This window comes from Salmo salar, chromosome 16, assembly GCF_965601325.2.
Source record: "Salmo salar chromosome 16, fSalSal1, whole genome shotgun sequence".
Lineage (NCBI taxonomy): Eukaryota > Metazoa > Chordata > Actinopteri > Salmoniformes > Salmonidae > Salmo > Salmo salar.
In genome coordinates, this window is record NC_138306.1 from 43,882,572 (window position 1) to 43,899,440 (window position 16,869).

At 42.9% G+C, this 16,869-nt stretch overlaps 2 long non-coding RNA genes across 3 annotated transcripts; one reads left to right on the forward strand and one right to left on the reverse strand.

Annotated features, from left to right (window-relative positions):
* The first annotated feature begins 8,051 nt into the window (after positions 1 to 8,051).
* Positions 8,052 to 9,339, forward strand: LOC145861108 (uncharacterized). Its single transcript, XR_014380906.1, has 2 exons — positions 8,052 to 8,617; positions 8,832 to 9,339. It is a non-coding gene; the product is annotated as an uncharacterized LOC145861108 (long non-coding RNA).
* A 2,144-nt stretch (positions 9,340 to 11,483) lies between these two features.
* On the reverse strand, positions 11,484 to 13,875 carry LOC145861109 (uncharacterized). 2 transcript variants are annotated; one of them, XR_014380908.1, is made up of 4 exons: positions 13,650 to 13,875; positions 13,146 to 13,488; positions 11,993 to 12,958; positions 11,484 to 11,792 (listed from the first exon to the last, which is right to left on the reverse strand). It is a non-coding gene; the product is annotated as an uncharacterized LOC145861109 (long non-coding RNA). The 2 variants fall into 2 exon arrangements; XR_014380907.1 differs by having other exon boundaries at positions 13,146 to 13,875.
* Positions 13,876 to 16,869: the final 2,994 nt, after the last annotated feature.

Sequence of the window (16,869 nt, forward strand, 5' to 3'; positions counted from 1 at the left end):
TGTACAAACGACAGGATTACCGGGACAGAGCACTGGAATGACACTGTCTGTGTTTTAATGCACCATTCCTCAAATACGAGCCATTTACAATTATAAAGGGACCTGGTGGATGAGGCTCTAGCACTCTGAATTGTCAAATGACATTTTGGGGAAGCCCGGCATTGTTCAAGTTGAACCATTCATGGGCCAGGCCCAGAGTGCCAACCGTTCCGGTTGAGGATGGAAAATCTACCCTTGCGCCTGGCACAGTAGGTCCCGACGCAGGGGGAGGGGCCACAAATGAACGCATAGTAGTTGAGTGATCTCCACTAACCAGTGTTTCTCTGGCCAATGTGGGGCTATTAGTATGAGAGATAGACCCTTCTCCCGCATCCTGGCTAGGGTGGTGGAAATCAGGGCTAGTGGGGGGGAATGCATACAGGAGGATGCGTGACCACCTGTGCGCCAATGCGTCCACACCCATCGGTGCATCCCGATCCCTCAGGGAAAAGAACAGTGAACACTGAGCATTCTCCATTGATGCATAAAGATCTGCTGGCATGCCAAAGCGCATCCAAACCTGATTGGCTACCTCTGGGGGGAGCTTCCACTCTCTGTATAGAGGGTTCCCCCTGGAATTCAGTACTCCCAGTGCATGAGTAGCTTTCAGTGACTGGAGATGCACACTGCTCCACATAATCAGTCTGTGTGCCAGTGTGTGTAAGTGAGGGGATCGCAGTCCCCCTTGTCTGTTTATGTAAGCCACAACAGTGGTATTGTCTGTTCTAACTAGAACATGACGACCCTCCAGAAATGGGAGGAATTACTTTAATGCTAGGGACACTGCACAGAGTTCCAGGCAGTTTATGTGAGTAGATCGGAGATGGGGTCCCCACACCCCGTTGACTGTTCTGCCCTCGTGGGTCGCACCCCAACCCGAGAGGTGAGTCCGTAGTGACTATGTTTCTGGATAAAACAGTGGCCATCTGGGCACCCTGTGACAGAAATGTACGGTGTCTCCAGGAGGGCAGTGCTACAATGCAGTCTATAAGATCTGTACACGGTGATGTTTGTGACATTGGGAAGGGTATACTCCAGGTACGGGTAACCTCTTCCAGGCATTCTGGGAAGACTGGTAATAATTGCCTGTTTTCCCATTTTATTTTTGGGTAGCCGCTTACCTCGTAGCGGGACGTGGTGGTCTCTGCTAATACAATTGGCCAGGGAATTACTAGTTTATTCGCAGCGCGGTTGCACACGTCCTGCAGGTTCACACCAGGAACTGGTGGGGATGGCGCCCCGCCTGCGTGACCGGTTTCAGATTCCCTGGCAGGAGGCCTGATGGCCTGGCCTGACGGGGATGAATGAGTCTTTGTCTCCATCTGATGATTCTGAAAGGAGGCTGTCGCAAAACCCTGTGGAGTCGTTATCATCTCCAATCAGGAAGCCTGGCAGGGAGGCCTCAAGGTCGTTGCTGGAGTCCTCCAACAGCGGGGCAATGGCGTCGAGCTGGTCACCCCAGCTAGCATTAGCCGTCTATCCACGATTCCACGTGGGGATATCCATCGCCTCTGGTGAGCCATCGGGGACGCCGGCCCCCATGTTAGGGCCCTGCTGACTCAGGCTAACTTGGCGTGCTAGCCTGCGATGGAGGCTCTTCACATTGAAGAGGGCACAGCGTGGACAGTAGCCAGGGGAGGCTAAGGCTTCCTGGGCATGTTGCAGCCGAAGGCAAGCGGAGCACACCGAGTGGGTGTCTTTGGGCGATATCTTGTTTCCACAAGAGCAGATTTGTGCCAGGAGCTTCTCCTTGTTTGGGGTGGGAGATGCTTTTGTTGTCATAGCTTGGATGCTATATTTTTAGCTGTGTGATGGCCGGATACCGTTTTCAAAACAACAGGTTAGAAAAGATAGCTTGATGTAGCTATCAAAAATGTTTCTTGTCGAAGTAAAACCATAAAAGGTAGCTAGCGTAGTGGCTTGCTTGCTAACGACTAGTCGCTGTTTGGATACAGCTAACTTGGTTGTGAACAAGTTAGCCGTGTCACAGCTGTACCCGTTGCTCCCTCAAATAATTTCCTCTAACTATGGTGAAGGAAAAGGAAAATTGTGACCATCACACAGTCCCGAGAATAGCGCCCGGTGAGCGAGTTGTAAGCTCACGTCTGTGGACAGTTTAGCTAGTTCTGGAAAATGCAGTCGTGTTGAGGTAAGTTTTATGATGAAAAGCGAGAAGAGGTGTTTGAATGACTCAGAGACGCTGCATTGGACCTTTTATAGGGTAGGAGGGACACCCTTCCCCGACGCAGGCAGGCGAAGTGTAATAAAGGCTTCTGATGAATATGCAGGGGGCATATCCCATAAGTGAAATACCGAAACGAATACTTGAAAGAAAGTTGCGTATGCGTCAGTTATGTGGCAAAACAGACAGGGTTGGCTTGGATTGTCACGGGCTGGCTCAAGAAAGCAGGAGAGGTAGAGTCAGGCGCAGGAGACAGAGAATTCTTGACCACACTTCTTTATTCCAGAAAGTAGATATGGTCGCCAAAAAATAGGGACGCAGCCCTTAAATACTTCTGCGGTGGTGAACACAAAGAAACCAACCACAGGCAGAGGAAAACCAGCACACGTTCCTCAAGCACACAAAACGGACAAGAAACATAATCGCGCACAAACACAGACATCCTACGCTAAACTAAATAACCCCCCCACTAATAACTAACCCAAAACAGGTGCGTGCCTACCTAGACCTAACCAACAGAAAGTGAAACAAAAAAGGATCGATGGCAGCTAGTAGGCCGGCGACGACGACCGCCGAGCTCCGCCCGGCCGAGGAGGGGCGCCACCATCCGTCGGTGTCGTGACATGGATTGCTGACAACATATAAACTATATTTTGTATCCAATGTTTGTTGAAAACAAATACATTTGCACAATGACCACTTGTTGTCTCTCAAATACATAGTTACAGTTATTGGTTGGTTAGCTAGCTAGCACAATTTTTTCCATATTAGCATAGATGTGACATAACTCAAAACACCTCAAAACAAAATTACAGCTGCAAGCAGAGTAGCCAGGGTTCAAGCTGTGGGACCACCATGCCACCATCAGGAAAATTGGTCACATCGTCCTAGGATGAGCTACTTCTTTACACCTTACCATGCTTCAATGATGAATGGCGCCGGTGGAGATGGCTGCCGTTTTGCGGACTCCTAACCAATTGTGCTATTTTGTGTGTTTTCTCACATTGTTTGTAACTTATTTTGTACGTAATGTTTCTGCCACTGGCTCTTATGACCGAAAAGAGCTTCTGGATATCAGAACAGCGATTACTCAGCTCGAACTGGACAAAGATTTTTCTTTAACGAGTCGGACACAAAGGATTTACTCCAGATACCTGACAAGGCCCAAATCCCCGTTATTCACATGAAGAGAATCCGCCGACACAGGGGACACCGGTCCGGGTGCCTTGTGAGAATTAGTTTGCGAGTGGGTAACCCGCCTCTACCATCTGTCCTATTGGCCAACGTGCAATCATTGGAGAATAAACTGGATGAGTTCCGTTCAAGACTATCCTACCAACGGGACATTAAAAATTGAAATATCTTATGTTTCACCGAGTCGTGGCTGAACGACAACATGGATAATATACACTGCTCAAAAAAATAAAGGGAACACTTAAACAACACAATGTAACTCCAAGTCAATCACACTTCTGTGAAATCAAACTGTCCACTTAGGAAGCAACACTGATTGACAATACATTTCACATGCTGTTGTGCAAATGGAATAGACAACAGGCGGAAAATATAGGCAATTAGCAAGACACCCCCAATAAAGGAGTGGTTCTGCAGGTGGGGACCACAGACCACTTCTCAGTTCCTATGCTTCCTGGCTGATGTTTTGGTCACTTTTGAATGCTGGCGGTGCTTTCACTCTAGTGGTAGCATGAGACGGAGTCTACAACCCACACAAGTGGCTCAGGTAGTGCAGCTCATCCAGGATGGCACATCAATGCGAGCTGTGGCAAGAAGGTTTGCTGTGTCTGTCAGCGTAGTGTCCAGAGCATGGAGGCGCTACCAGGAGACAGGCCAGTACATCAGGAGACGTGGAGGAGGCCGTAGGAGGGCAACAACCCAGCAGCAGGACCGCTACCTCTGTCTTTGTGCAAGGAGGAGCAGGAGAAGCACTGCCAGAGCCCTGCAAAATGACCTCCAGCAGGCCACAAATGTGCATGTGTCTGCTCAAACGGTCAGAAACAGACTCCATGAGGGTGGTATGAGGGCCCGACGTCCACAGGTGGGGGTTGTGCTTACAGCCCAACACTGTGCAGGACGTTTGGCATTTGCCAGAGAACACCAAGATTGACAAATTCGCCACTGGCGCCCTGTGCTCTTCACAGATGAAGCAGGTTCACACTGAGCACATGTGACAGACGTGACAGAGTCTGGAGACGCCGTGGAGAACGTTCTGCTGCCAGCAACATCCTCCAGCATGACCGGTTTGGCGGTGGGTCAGTCATGGTGTGGGGTGGCATTTCTTTGGGGGGCCGCACAGCCCTCCATGTGCTCGCCAGAGGTAGCCTGACTGCCATTAGGTACCGAGATGAGATCCTCAGACCCCTTGTGAGACCATATGCTGGTGCGGTTGGCCCTGGGTTCCTCCTAATGCAAGACAATGCTAGACCTCATGTGGCTGGAGTGTGTCAGCAGTTCCTGCAAGAGGAAGGCATTGATGCTATGGACTGGCCCGCCCGTTCCCCAGACCTGAATCCAATTGAGCACATCTGGGACATCATGTCTCGCTCCATCCACCAACGCCACGTTGCACCACAGACTGTCCAGGAGTTGGCAGATGCTTTAGTCCAGGTCTGGGAGGAGATCCCTCAGGAGACCTTCCGCCACCTCCTCAGGAGCATGCTCAGGTGTTGTAGGGAGGTCATATAGGCGCGTGGAGGCCACACACACTACTGAGCCTCATTTTGACTTGTTTTAAGGACATTACATCAACGTTGGATCAGCCTGTAGTGTGGTTTTCCACTTTAATTTTGAGTGTGACTCCAAATCCAGACCTCCATGGGTTGATAAATTGGATTTCCATTGATTATTTTTGTGTGATTTTGTTGTCAGCACATTCAACTATGTAAAGAAAAAAGTATTTAATAAGATGATTTCTTTCATTCAGATCTAGGATGTGTTGTTTAAGTGTTCCCTTTATTTTTTTGAGCAGTATACATTTGGCTGTTTTTTCCGTGCATCGGCAAGACAGAACAGCTGCCTCCGGTAAGACAATGGGTGACGGTCTCGAGGTTTTGCTCACCTTAGGAAGAGTATCTCATGATAAGCTGTAGACCACACTATTTACCAAGAGAGTTTTCGAAGCTGTGTATTTAACACCACAAACCGATGCTGGTACTAAGACCACACCCAAGAAGCTGTATAAAGCCAGGCGGCACTCCATGTGACCGGGGACCTTAATACAGGGAAACTTAAATCCGTTTGACCTCATTTCTACCAGCATGTTACAAGTGTAACAAGGGGGAAAAAAACTCTCTAGACCACCTTTATTCGAAGCACGGAGACGCATACAAAGCTCTCCCTCGCCCTCCATTTGGGAAATCTGACCACAATTCTATCCTCCTGATTCCTGCTTACAAGCAAAAACTAAAGCAGGAAGTACCGACAACGATGATACAGCCTATAAGGATAAGGTCAGAGAACTGGAAGTGTGGTGCCAGGACAGCAACCTCTCCCTCAACGTGAGCAAGACAAAGGAGATGATTGTGGACTACAGGAAAAGGAGGACCGAGCACACCCCCATTCTCATCAAAAGGGCTGTAGTTGAGCAGGTTGAGAGCTTCAAGTGCCTTGGTGTCCACATCACCAATAAACTATCATGGTCCAAACACACCAAGACAGTCGTGAAGAGGGCACGACAATGCCTATACCCCCCGAGGAGAATAAAAAGATTTGGCATGGGTCCTCAGATCCTCAAAAAGTTATACAGCTGCACCATCGAGAGCATCCTGAATGGTAAGACAACTGCTCGGCCTCCGACCGCAAGGTACTACAGAGGGTACTCCGTACGGCCCAGTACATAACTGGGGCTAAGCTTCCTGCCATCCAGGACCTCTATACCAGGTGGTATCAGAGGAAGGCCCTAAAAATTGCCAAAGACTCCAGCCACCCTAGTCATAGACTGTTCTCTCCGCTACTGTATGGCTTCTTAACAGCTTCTTCCCCCAGCCATAAGACTGCTGAACAGCTAATCAAATGGCTTCCCGGACTATTTGCATTGACACCCCCCCGGCAGGTACATGCTGGCAAAGAGAATGAAACGTGTGGTTATATCATGTATGCATATATTTATCTCTTATTTTCTTTTCTTTTTCGTTACATAAAATAAAATTATACACTTCACTTATTCAATCAGTTCTGCTTGTCAGATAAGGTAAAACTGTGTTTTGCATATTTTCTCACAAAAATTGTTTGCAGTAGCAACATTCCATACCACCATACAACTAGAACGGTTCTTGCACCAACACTAACATCTTAATATACAGGGAAACTATCTGCAAAATGACACATTATGGAAATGTGCGAGTTAATAGCAGTTTCTTTAGCTTTTCCTTTTTTCCTGTTTCTAGGAAGTAAAATGTGAATTCTAATGGCAAAGCAGATGATGCTACAACATTGCAACTATGAGGAAAAACAGAAAAATTAAATGTTTATGCTGGAAATATACTTGTTCCCAGTCCTTTATATTGTTTGCCTTATGGAAAACAATGTGTTTCCTCAAACGGAGCCTTAGTGAATGTACAGAAATGTGCCTTTTTGTGTTCAGGAATGCAGAAGAGAACATATTTGCTACTTAGACCTTTTGAAATGGATACGTTGATACAGTATGTGTTAATAAAAAATAAAAATAAAAAAGCATCGTGAGTGTCTTTCTCCCTTTCATGTGGAAAGAAGTTTGGGTCTTTGCGTGTCAAAAAAGATACACGTCAAATAAGCTTATTGACCAATCAGGACCTGAATATGACTCACGTCATATACTTTAACGCGTTCATAATTTTTTTACGTAGTGATTACACTCTCACTCGTAATTCGTATGTCACAACGATTTATAGATATGATGCCGGTAAAGTTGTCTCGCGCACCTACAGTGCTGGTCATTAAAAAAAAAGCTAGCTAGCTCATGGATGCAAACAATGTTCATCCCCAAAAACATAGCAAAACAACATCTGTTTCAGTAGCTATAGCGAGGTGTCATCTAAAATAACCCTAATTTATAAGACCGTTCTTATTTGATTAATGATGGTCGGACACATCTATGTGAAACTAGCCACAATAGTGGACTTTGCGGTTAGCCTTCAAAATAAAAGTATATCATTGACTGATGCAAATTAATACAAATAGTAGAATTATGCCATAATTGAATAGATCATGCTAAACGAGGTTGGAATGTTATATAAAATCAACAAAAGACTATTTGTTAATCTGACAAAAATGTGTTGAAATCACACTGGATGTATTTTACTTTAGAATTGCATTGGGTGCATACTTACTTCACTGTACAGCCTTACCTATGGATTGTGGATCAATGACATGGGAATCAGTCTACTCAGTGACCCAGAGAACTCTCATTGCGGGACTCTGAAACAACTGTGAATTGAGCCACATTTATTGTCAACCTATGTGTATTGAACACTATTTCAGAGGAAAAACAATACTGCGTTTTGGAGTCTGATAACTCTGAGGAGGACGTTGGGGAAAAGATATCTTCGGTATTGAGTAGACTGATCCCCAATCTGTAGGTAAAGCTGTACAGTGCAATATGAATGTCAATACACACAATAGGCTGACAGGGGAGGTGATTTCACAGTCACAGTCCTGCGGTAAGCGCTACAATGCTATTATTTGCATAAACTCTTCACAGTTGTGTTGTGTGGGTGTCACCGAGTAGACTGATGCCCCATTTCATTGCATTATTCCACCAATTGTAACCTTCTGCATCACTTTCAAATAGGTACTTTTATTTTGAAGGCAAACCGCACGTTCCACTATTGTGCCTAATCCTTATTGTGGCTAACTTCACAACACAACCCTGTCCGGTCGAGCCCCCCGAGCCAGATGAAGATAGCTGGCTGCTTATATCGTTAGCTTTGGGAAAAGGGGTTAAGTAGCTGGATAGCTATTTATTTCATGAACCTAAGTTCAGTTCCAATTGGCGAACAACAAGTGGCTACCTAGCTAATACTTACAAGGATTCCTAAATCATTGCTAAGAATAATGAAAATTACTGCAGTTTCTACTGGTTATTGTTTTCTGGCTGGTTGTATTGGTGCTAGCTAGATACCAAGCTAAAGCTAGTTATCCCAAACACCGCTTTCCATTCATTTCAATGGAAGGAAAGCGGAGAGGGCGGGGGACCTTTGGGCTGGGCGGGGGACCTTTGGGCTGAGCGTGGGATGCGGTGAAAAAGTTAATCTTTCCCAACTTTATGCAAATCACCAGAGGCGACCACTGGGTGATGACCAATCACATCGAGTGGTTCGTCCCATGACGAATTTAACGCTAAGCGACCCAAGACTTTCTTCAGCAAAGATGGCTGACAAAAATACTAGGACGGAAGCAAATGTAAGCGATTGAAACGTTAACGAATAATCCCAAAAATGTACAGTTGACAGGAATATGTTAGTTAATGTAGAGAAACGATTATGCATATTTTTGTAATCATAATGTTAATTATCGAAAATCGCGATTTAGCAAGCTAGCTGACTAGCTAACATTAGCCAGCTAGCTTTATATTGTGACATGGGTATGAAATTGTAATTATGGTTGTTTGTGTTAGGGACTCCTGAAACAACCAGCAAACCAGGCTGTCGTCTTGTGAAACAGTGGATGTAAAGAATCTAGTAGCTTGCTAAAGCATTTACTGCAAATTGAATGTAAAATTTGTTCAGCTTTCCTTGCTGATATTTGCCATGCAATGGAGATAACTAGCTACGTTCTTGCTTATTGTGCAGTGGAGGATAAAAATACCTGTATATGCCTATGGATATGTAGCTATCTATCTAGCTGATCTGTGTACGGACCCAAACGTTTGGTATACATATTTGTTCAGAACCAAGCTCTGAACCTCAGCTATGATAGCCAGTTGTATTAATTTCAAAACAGTCTGAATGACATTAATGAAGCCTATGGATTGAGTAGAATATATTATAACTTTGTGCCAAGGATGCAAGTCGTATATACATGTAGTTATTACCATGCATGAGATCCCCACATTGTAGCCTGTATATTTAATATATTCAATGATCATGTACTCTACCTTGGCAAATAAAGGTGCAGTTCAGGTATGAATGTCTAAGATAATTTTTCAGTCATATCCAATACCAGGAGTATCAAATTCCAGTCTTTGAATGATGCGTGTCTGCAATTATACACTTCAACAGTGTTTACCAATCTTGGTTCTGGGACATCAATGATTACACATTGTAACTAAGATTAGAAACAGGATTTAACTAGTTAAAGGCTGATTTGTAATTTATAAAACAGTACACTTCCAATGAATCATGTAAATACTCAAACCCACTCATCTCAATATCTAATGCCCTTCATCTGCATTGATTTGATAAACACAGGATAGGTATAGTATTTAATCAAATGACTTAATTTCAACTAGTAGAGAATAGAGGTCGACCGATTAATCGGAATGGCCGTTTTAATTAGGGCCGATTTCAAGTTTTTATAACAATCGGTAATCGGTATTTTTGGACACAGATTTTTTTTTTTTTTACACCTTTATTTAACTAGGCAAGTCAGTTAAGAACACATTCTTATTTTCAATGACGGCCTAGGAACGGTGGGTTAACTGCCTTGTTCAGGGGCAGAATGACAGATTTTTACCTTGTCAGCTCGGGGATTCGTTTTTGCAACCTTCCGGTTACTAGTCCAACGCTCTAACCACCTGCCTTACATTGCACTCCACGAGGAGCCTGCGTGGCAGGCTGACTACCTGTTACGCGAGGGCAGCAATAAGCCAAGGTAAGTTGCTAGCTAGCATTAAACTTATCTTATAAAAAACAATCAATCTTAACATAATCACTAGTTAACTACACATGGTTGATGATATTACTAGTTTATCTAGCGTGTCCTGCGTTGCATATAATCGATGTGGTGCCTGTTAATTTCTCAATGAATCACAGCCTACTTCGACAAACGGGTGATGATTTAACAAGCTCATTTGCGAAAAAAGCACTGTCGCTGCACCAATGTACCTAACCATAAACATCAATGCCTTTCTTTAAAATCAATACACAAGTATATATTTTTAAACCTGCATATTTAGTTAATATTGCCTGCTAACATGAATTTCTTATAACTAGGGAAATTGTGTCACTTCTCTTGCGTTCCGTGCAAGCAGTCAGGGTATATGCAGCAGTTTGGGCCGCCTGGCTCATTGCGAACTGTGTGAAGTCCATTTATTCCTAACAAAGGCCGTAATTAATTATGACATAACATTGAAGGTTGTACAATGTAACAGCAATATTTGGACTTAGGGATGCCATCTGTTAGATAAAATACGGAACGGTTCCGTATTTCACTGAAAGAATAAACGTTTTGTTTTCGAAATTATAGTTTCCGGAATCGACCATTTTAATGACCAAAGGCTCGTATTTCTGTGTGTTATTATGTTATAATTAAGTCTATGATTTGATAGAGCAGTCTGACTGAGCGAGGGTAGGCACCAGCAGGCTTGTAAGCATTCATTCAAACAGCACTTTCGTGCGTTTGACAGCAGCTCTTTGCAATGCTTCAAGCATTACACCAGATTAGGCTGGTGTAACCGATGTGAAATGGCTAGCTAGTTAGCCGGGTGCGCGCTAATAGCGTTTCAAACGTCACTCGCTCTGAGACTTGGAGTAGTTGTTCCCCTTGCTCTGCATGGGTAACGCTGCTTCGAGGGTGGCTGTTGTCGATGTGTTCCTGGTTCGAGCCCAGGTAGGAGCGAGGAGAGGGACGGAAGCTATACTGTTACACTGTCAATACTAAAGTTCCTATAAGAACATCCAATAGTCAAAAGGTATATGAAATACAAATCGTAGAGAAATAGTCCTATAATAACTACAACCTAAAACTTCTTACCTGGGAATATTGAAGACTCATGTTAAAAGGAAACACCAGCTTTCATATGTTCTCATGTTCTGAGCAAGAAACTTAAATGTTAGCTTTTTTACATGGCATATATTGCACTTTTACGTTCTCCTCCAACACTTTGTTTTTGCATTATTTAAACCAAATTGAACATGTTTCATTATTTATTTGAGGCTAAATTGATTTTGATGTATTATATTAAGTTAAAATAAGTGTTCATTCAGTATTGTTGCAATTGTCAATATTACAAATAAATTACAAATTTAAAAAAGTAAAAATAAATCGGCATCGGCTTTTTTTGGTCTTCCAATAATCTATCGGCTTGAAAAATCATAATCGGTCGACCTCTAGTAGAATGTGAAATGCTTTATTGAAATAAGTTCATTATCCAAGTGTTATAAATACATGCATTAAATATTATAATTGTAATATAAATACAAGTTCAATCTGTACTTCAATGCACATCTGTTGTGTAAAAGGGAAATAGGTAAGAGCAGGGAAGGCAGCATATGATTAATGAATCAGTGCTACCCAAATATTCTCTCAGTTCATCAAAATTACATAGTGTTTGTAGTTGGCTAGAAGGTTATCTTAAGAGCGGGTAAGGTGGCGATGATGGAACTGGGGGTCTGCATCCTCTCATGTCAAAATATATCTGCAGACGAGAGACAGTGATAGCATGTTTAAACCTTGTTTTTATTTTTTTATTCAAACATTGTTAGCCATCAATCACCAGGAAGTGAAATGCAAAACTGATATTGGATAATTAACTCTGACTACTGCATCTATCTGTATTTCAATGTAAAGCATCTCTTTAATAATACTTCCTGTTGACCTGACCAAGTGACCTCTCACCATGCTGTGCCCTCTATGTAGCCAGGTCTGATGCGGGAGGGGTTCACCTACACAGCTGATATAACCTAGAGGATTTAGGAAGAAGAGAGGGATGAAGTGAAGAAGAAAGACTTATTGAGAAAATAAGGTAGTTAAAGAGACAAGTGTTCAACAGGAATTTGTGCGTGTGACCTCACCTGGTGTTCATACTAAGTGGCTACAGAGTATTTTATGCTGAAAAACATGAACGGACACACGAGGACAAACAATATAGCGTAGTTATAGAAATAATGAAGTGTCTTACTGTTCTCCATTGTTGGCCTTGCCTATTTTTTGAAGGTGGAAGGAGCCAGTAATACACCTGAGCCTGCTTACTGCACAACACAATTCATCAATCAGATTGATACATGTGTTTGGGTTATAGGGTGTCTAATTGTTCTACATTTTTTCAATATGGGTGATTTAAAATAGCCTGTTTTGTTTTTGTACAGACATCACATCCTTACCTAAAAAGCACCCTCACCTGAAGTAGAAATCAAAGGGAGAGAAAGTGGGAATTGAATAACTGCAGTTGACATAGCTAAGTAAATGGAAGAATACTCTTATTGCAATGTGAATGGCTCTTAAAAGAGCCTTTGGTTGTGCATAGTGTAGTCTATGGCGTTGTCAGGGAACAGCACCCTCTTAGTAGAAGTAGGAGGTGAAGATCTCCGGCACACAAATTGCCTCTCTTGCTGCGTTGTTGGACCCCATCCTTGAAACATCCTGCAGAGCAGCAGACTTCTCCTCTGGCACACGGCGGCGAGCTGCAGATCCCCTCCTGGTCCTCGTGTCCATCCTAATGAAGTTATGCAGGTCACAGGTAACCTTCACACACCTGAATTCCTCCAGGAGGCAGTCCCTGGTAGACCTGGTCACCCAACCTTGCAGTGCCCTACACATTAACTGTAGGCAATCGTTTTGAAGGAATCTCCAGTTACAAGGTATCTGTAGGAATATGGAAGACAATGTAATTAGACTTTTACATCACCAGGTCATTGTGGATTACTAAAGTATAATATCCCTTATAACAAATCATGATAACATTGGATTGATAGATGCATGGACACATGTGTAACATGTGACAATCACAGGATCATATCAAGGATGGCATCACAAATGAATACATAAATACCACTTGAAGAATGATGAGTTGATCATTTGAATCAGCTGTGCAGGGCTAAGGCAAAAACGTGCACCCCTTTGAGTCCCCAGCACTGAGCACCACCGCTCTTCATTGGGACCTCTTCATATGTAGACAGGCTTTCATAGCTCTTTATCTGAGAACAGAAAACCTCACAAGACTTCATTATACTCAAATTTAAACGCACTGAATGTTATGTTACTATTATCTCCGTCCTCACTTCTAGGGACAGGAAGTGTAGCTCCCTCCAGTAACCACGAGCACAAACGTTCCTTGATTTTAACAGGCGGCTTTATTCTGTAGTTTTAGTCAGAATTATCACCTTCCGTGAGAACTAGAAAGTAAATGAAAAATACAGTTAAGCACACTCTTACAACCTTCTTGTCTTACGAGTGACTTATTAGCTTGGTATAACTCTGAAGTGCTTACATACATAAACAGTTTAGCTGGAGCTATAACAGTATCAGATTAAACACATGAATAAAGGAAAAATACCTCACTGGCTACTTATTACAGAAGGGAAGAAATCAAAACTTCACACTTAATATTCCTGCCATGAATTCACGCTTCATCCTTAATTATTATAACGTTACCATCCTAACATACACGCTTCAACCTTTTTCGAACTACACCCGAAGACATGAAAATGTAGCTAACACAGCGCGGGATTGCCCTCACTCCAAAGGTGTGTTGCTACGATAATGATCCCCGTTACAACAGTTATTAGCCACGTAGTTCCGCTTGTCTTATCATTTCCCCCGCATAGCGAACACGTAAACAATTCAAACAAAAAACAACGACATAGACACAGGTTAATTGTCAGTTACACACGTTTCCACTCAGTTTTTATGCAAGAACAGTCATACCGGGCTCCCGAGTGGCGAAGCGGTCTTAGGCACTGCATCTCAGTGCTAGAGGTGTCACTACAGACCCTGGTTCAATTCCAGGCTGTATCATAACCGGCCATGATTGGGCGTTCAATAGGGTGGTCATATAGGGTGGCACACAATTGGCCCAGCGTAAGGGTTTGGCCTGGGTAGGCCGTCATTGGAAATAAGAATTTGTTCTTAACTGACTTGCCTAGTTAAATAAAGGTAAAATAATAATGTCATGACAGCTGTGATGGAAATAGGAAGTTTAGGTAACATTTTATAAATGCCGACACATCATTTGTTCGTTTGACATGGTGGGATCTTTTTGTGTCGGTAATTAATTATATGAGAAATCTGCCTTTATGCGCAAATATTGACATAATAACCATCCTATTGAAGTAAACTTGGAGTCACGTGATGGTACTGCGTGTGGCCTCCCACTGCGACTCTTGAAACCATGCCGTTTATTAGGCTGCAGATTAAATACATTGGGGTGGTGAACGTGCACGACGATGAGCTTGATGCTCATTTCCAATAAATATTGAGGTTCTTATTCTGGTGACATGATGATGGATGCTTGACTGCTTTTTGACAAAGAAAAATATTCTCGCTCTTATCCATAATAATATCATCATGTAAACTAGCCTACCCGCACCGTATCTGCGAGCTGTTGGTTAGAGCGCAGGTAAAACCAGAGTAGGCACATTTGCTATTTAACGCAACCGTTTTAGTGGCAAAACTATCCGTAGAGGTGAAAATCAGATGGAAACAATTAACTTTAGATTTTTATTCGGTACATGAACACGAAAAAGTACATTTTGGTTACACTATGTCATCAAGCAATGATTTCTAACAGCAACAAATCAGTTTGTTGGAAACACCACTGGTGGGAAAATTCAAATTTTTCCACCAGCAGATTTTTGAATTATTCGCATGAAAATCTTTCGCAAATTGGATGGAAACCTAGCTATTGTCACGAACTATCTGGCCATACAGAATCACAACAACACCCAGACTTTTGACAACTTGAAGCGTGCGCATCTTAATTTATCCACCATCTTTGATAATATATTCAATGAACAAAAATATAAACACAACACGCAAAGTGTTGGTCCCATGTCTCATGAGCTGAAATAAAAGATCCCAGAAATTTTCCATATGAACAAAAAGCATATTCTTATCTCAAATTGTGTGCACAAATGTGTTTACATCCCTGTTTGTGAGCATTTCTCCTTTGCCAAGATAATCCATCCACCTGACAGCTGTGGCATATTAAGAAGCTGATTAAACAGCATGATCATTACAGGTGCACCATGTGCTGGAGATAATAAAAGGCCACTCTAAAATGTGCAGTTTTGTCACACAATGCCACAGATGTCTCAAGTTTTGAGGGACTGCAATTGGCATGCTGACTGCAGGAATGTCCACCAGAGCTGTTGCCAGAGAATTGAATGTTCATTTCTCTACCATAAGCCGCCTCCAAAGTCATTTTAGAGAAGTTGGCAGTACGTACAACTGGCCTCAAAACCGCAGACATGAACGGCGTCATGTGGGTCGAGCGGTTGTCGTTGTGAACAGAGTGCCCCATAGTAGTGGTGGAGTTATGGTATGGGCAGGCATAAGCTACAGACAATTAACAATGGCAATTTGAATGCACAGAGATACCGTGACAAGCTCTTGAGACCTATTGTTATGCCATACATCCGCCACCATCACCTCGTGTTTCAGCATGATAATGCACGTCACCATGTCGCAAGGATCTGTACACAATTCCTGGAAGCTGAAAATGTCCCAGTTCTTCCATGGCCTGCATACTCACCAGACATGTCACCCATTGAGCATGTTTGGGATGCTCTGGATCAACATGTACAACAGAATGTTCCAGTTCCCGCCAATATCCAGCAACTTCACACAGCCATTGAAAAGGAGTGGGACAACATTCCACAGGCCACAATCAACACCTTGATTAACTATATGTGAAGATGTAATGCTCATGAGGCAAATGGTGGTCACACCAAATACTCACTGGTTTTCTGATCCACGCCCCTACTTTTTTTAAAAGGAAGCTGTGACCAATAGATGCATATTTGTATCCCCAGTCATGTGAAATCCATAGATTAGGGCCTAATACATTTATTCAAATTGACTGATTTCCTTGTATGAACAGTAACTCAGTAAAATCTTTGAAATTGTTGCATGTGTATTTTTCAGTCTAGATTTTACAACCAAACCAAAAATTCCAAACCTGGAACTAGAGTACCCTTGGGAAAACTGCCCTTTGAATTTCTTAGAGAAAAAAAGTCACCCAAAAGTTCTGTGCCATGATACTGTAGTTAGGTAAAATAATCTTTCAAGATGGCTATTCCACGGTCTAAGCACGAGAGACCAACTGGGTTTGAAAATGTGTCATCTGCACAACGCAGAATTGTTAGCTCGCTGAGTTAAAGCCTATTGGCATTACCTTGGGAGAGAAAACCATTGACATGTTCAGTGTTTATATGTATGCAAATATATATTTTTGATAATCTAGTGGGGGCCTACCTGATTGGGTGTGACAGAACATTAAGGTTTTAGTTGATATAGTAAGTGAAACCTGGTCCATTATTATAATTCCACTGTATTTAACCCTTGAAAATTGATGATTTTTTGCCCAGACTGTGGCCCTGTCCAGAAACACAGCTCCTACCCCTTCATGATTCATGTAAATACAAAATCATTCAATAGGTGTAAGCAACATGCTATTCAATCCAAGCTGATACCAAACATACAGTACATGGTGATACTAGATCATTATTTTTAGCACTAGTACGCCATCTACTGATGATTGTCCGTCCAAATCATTC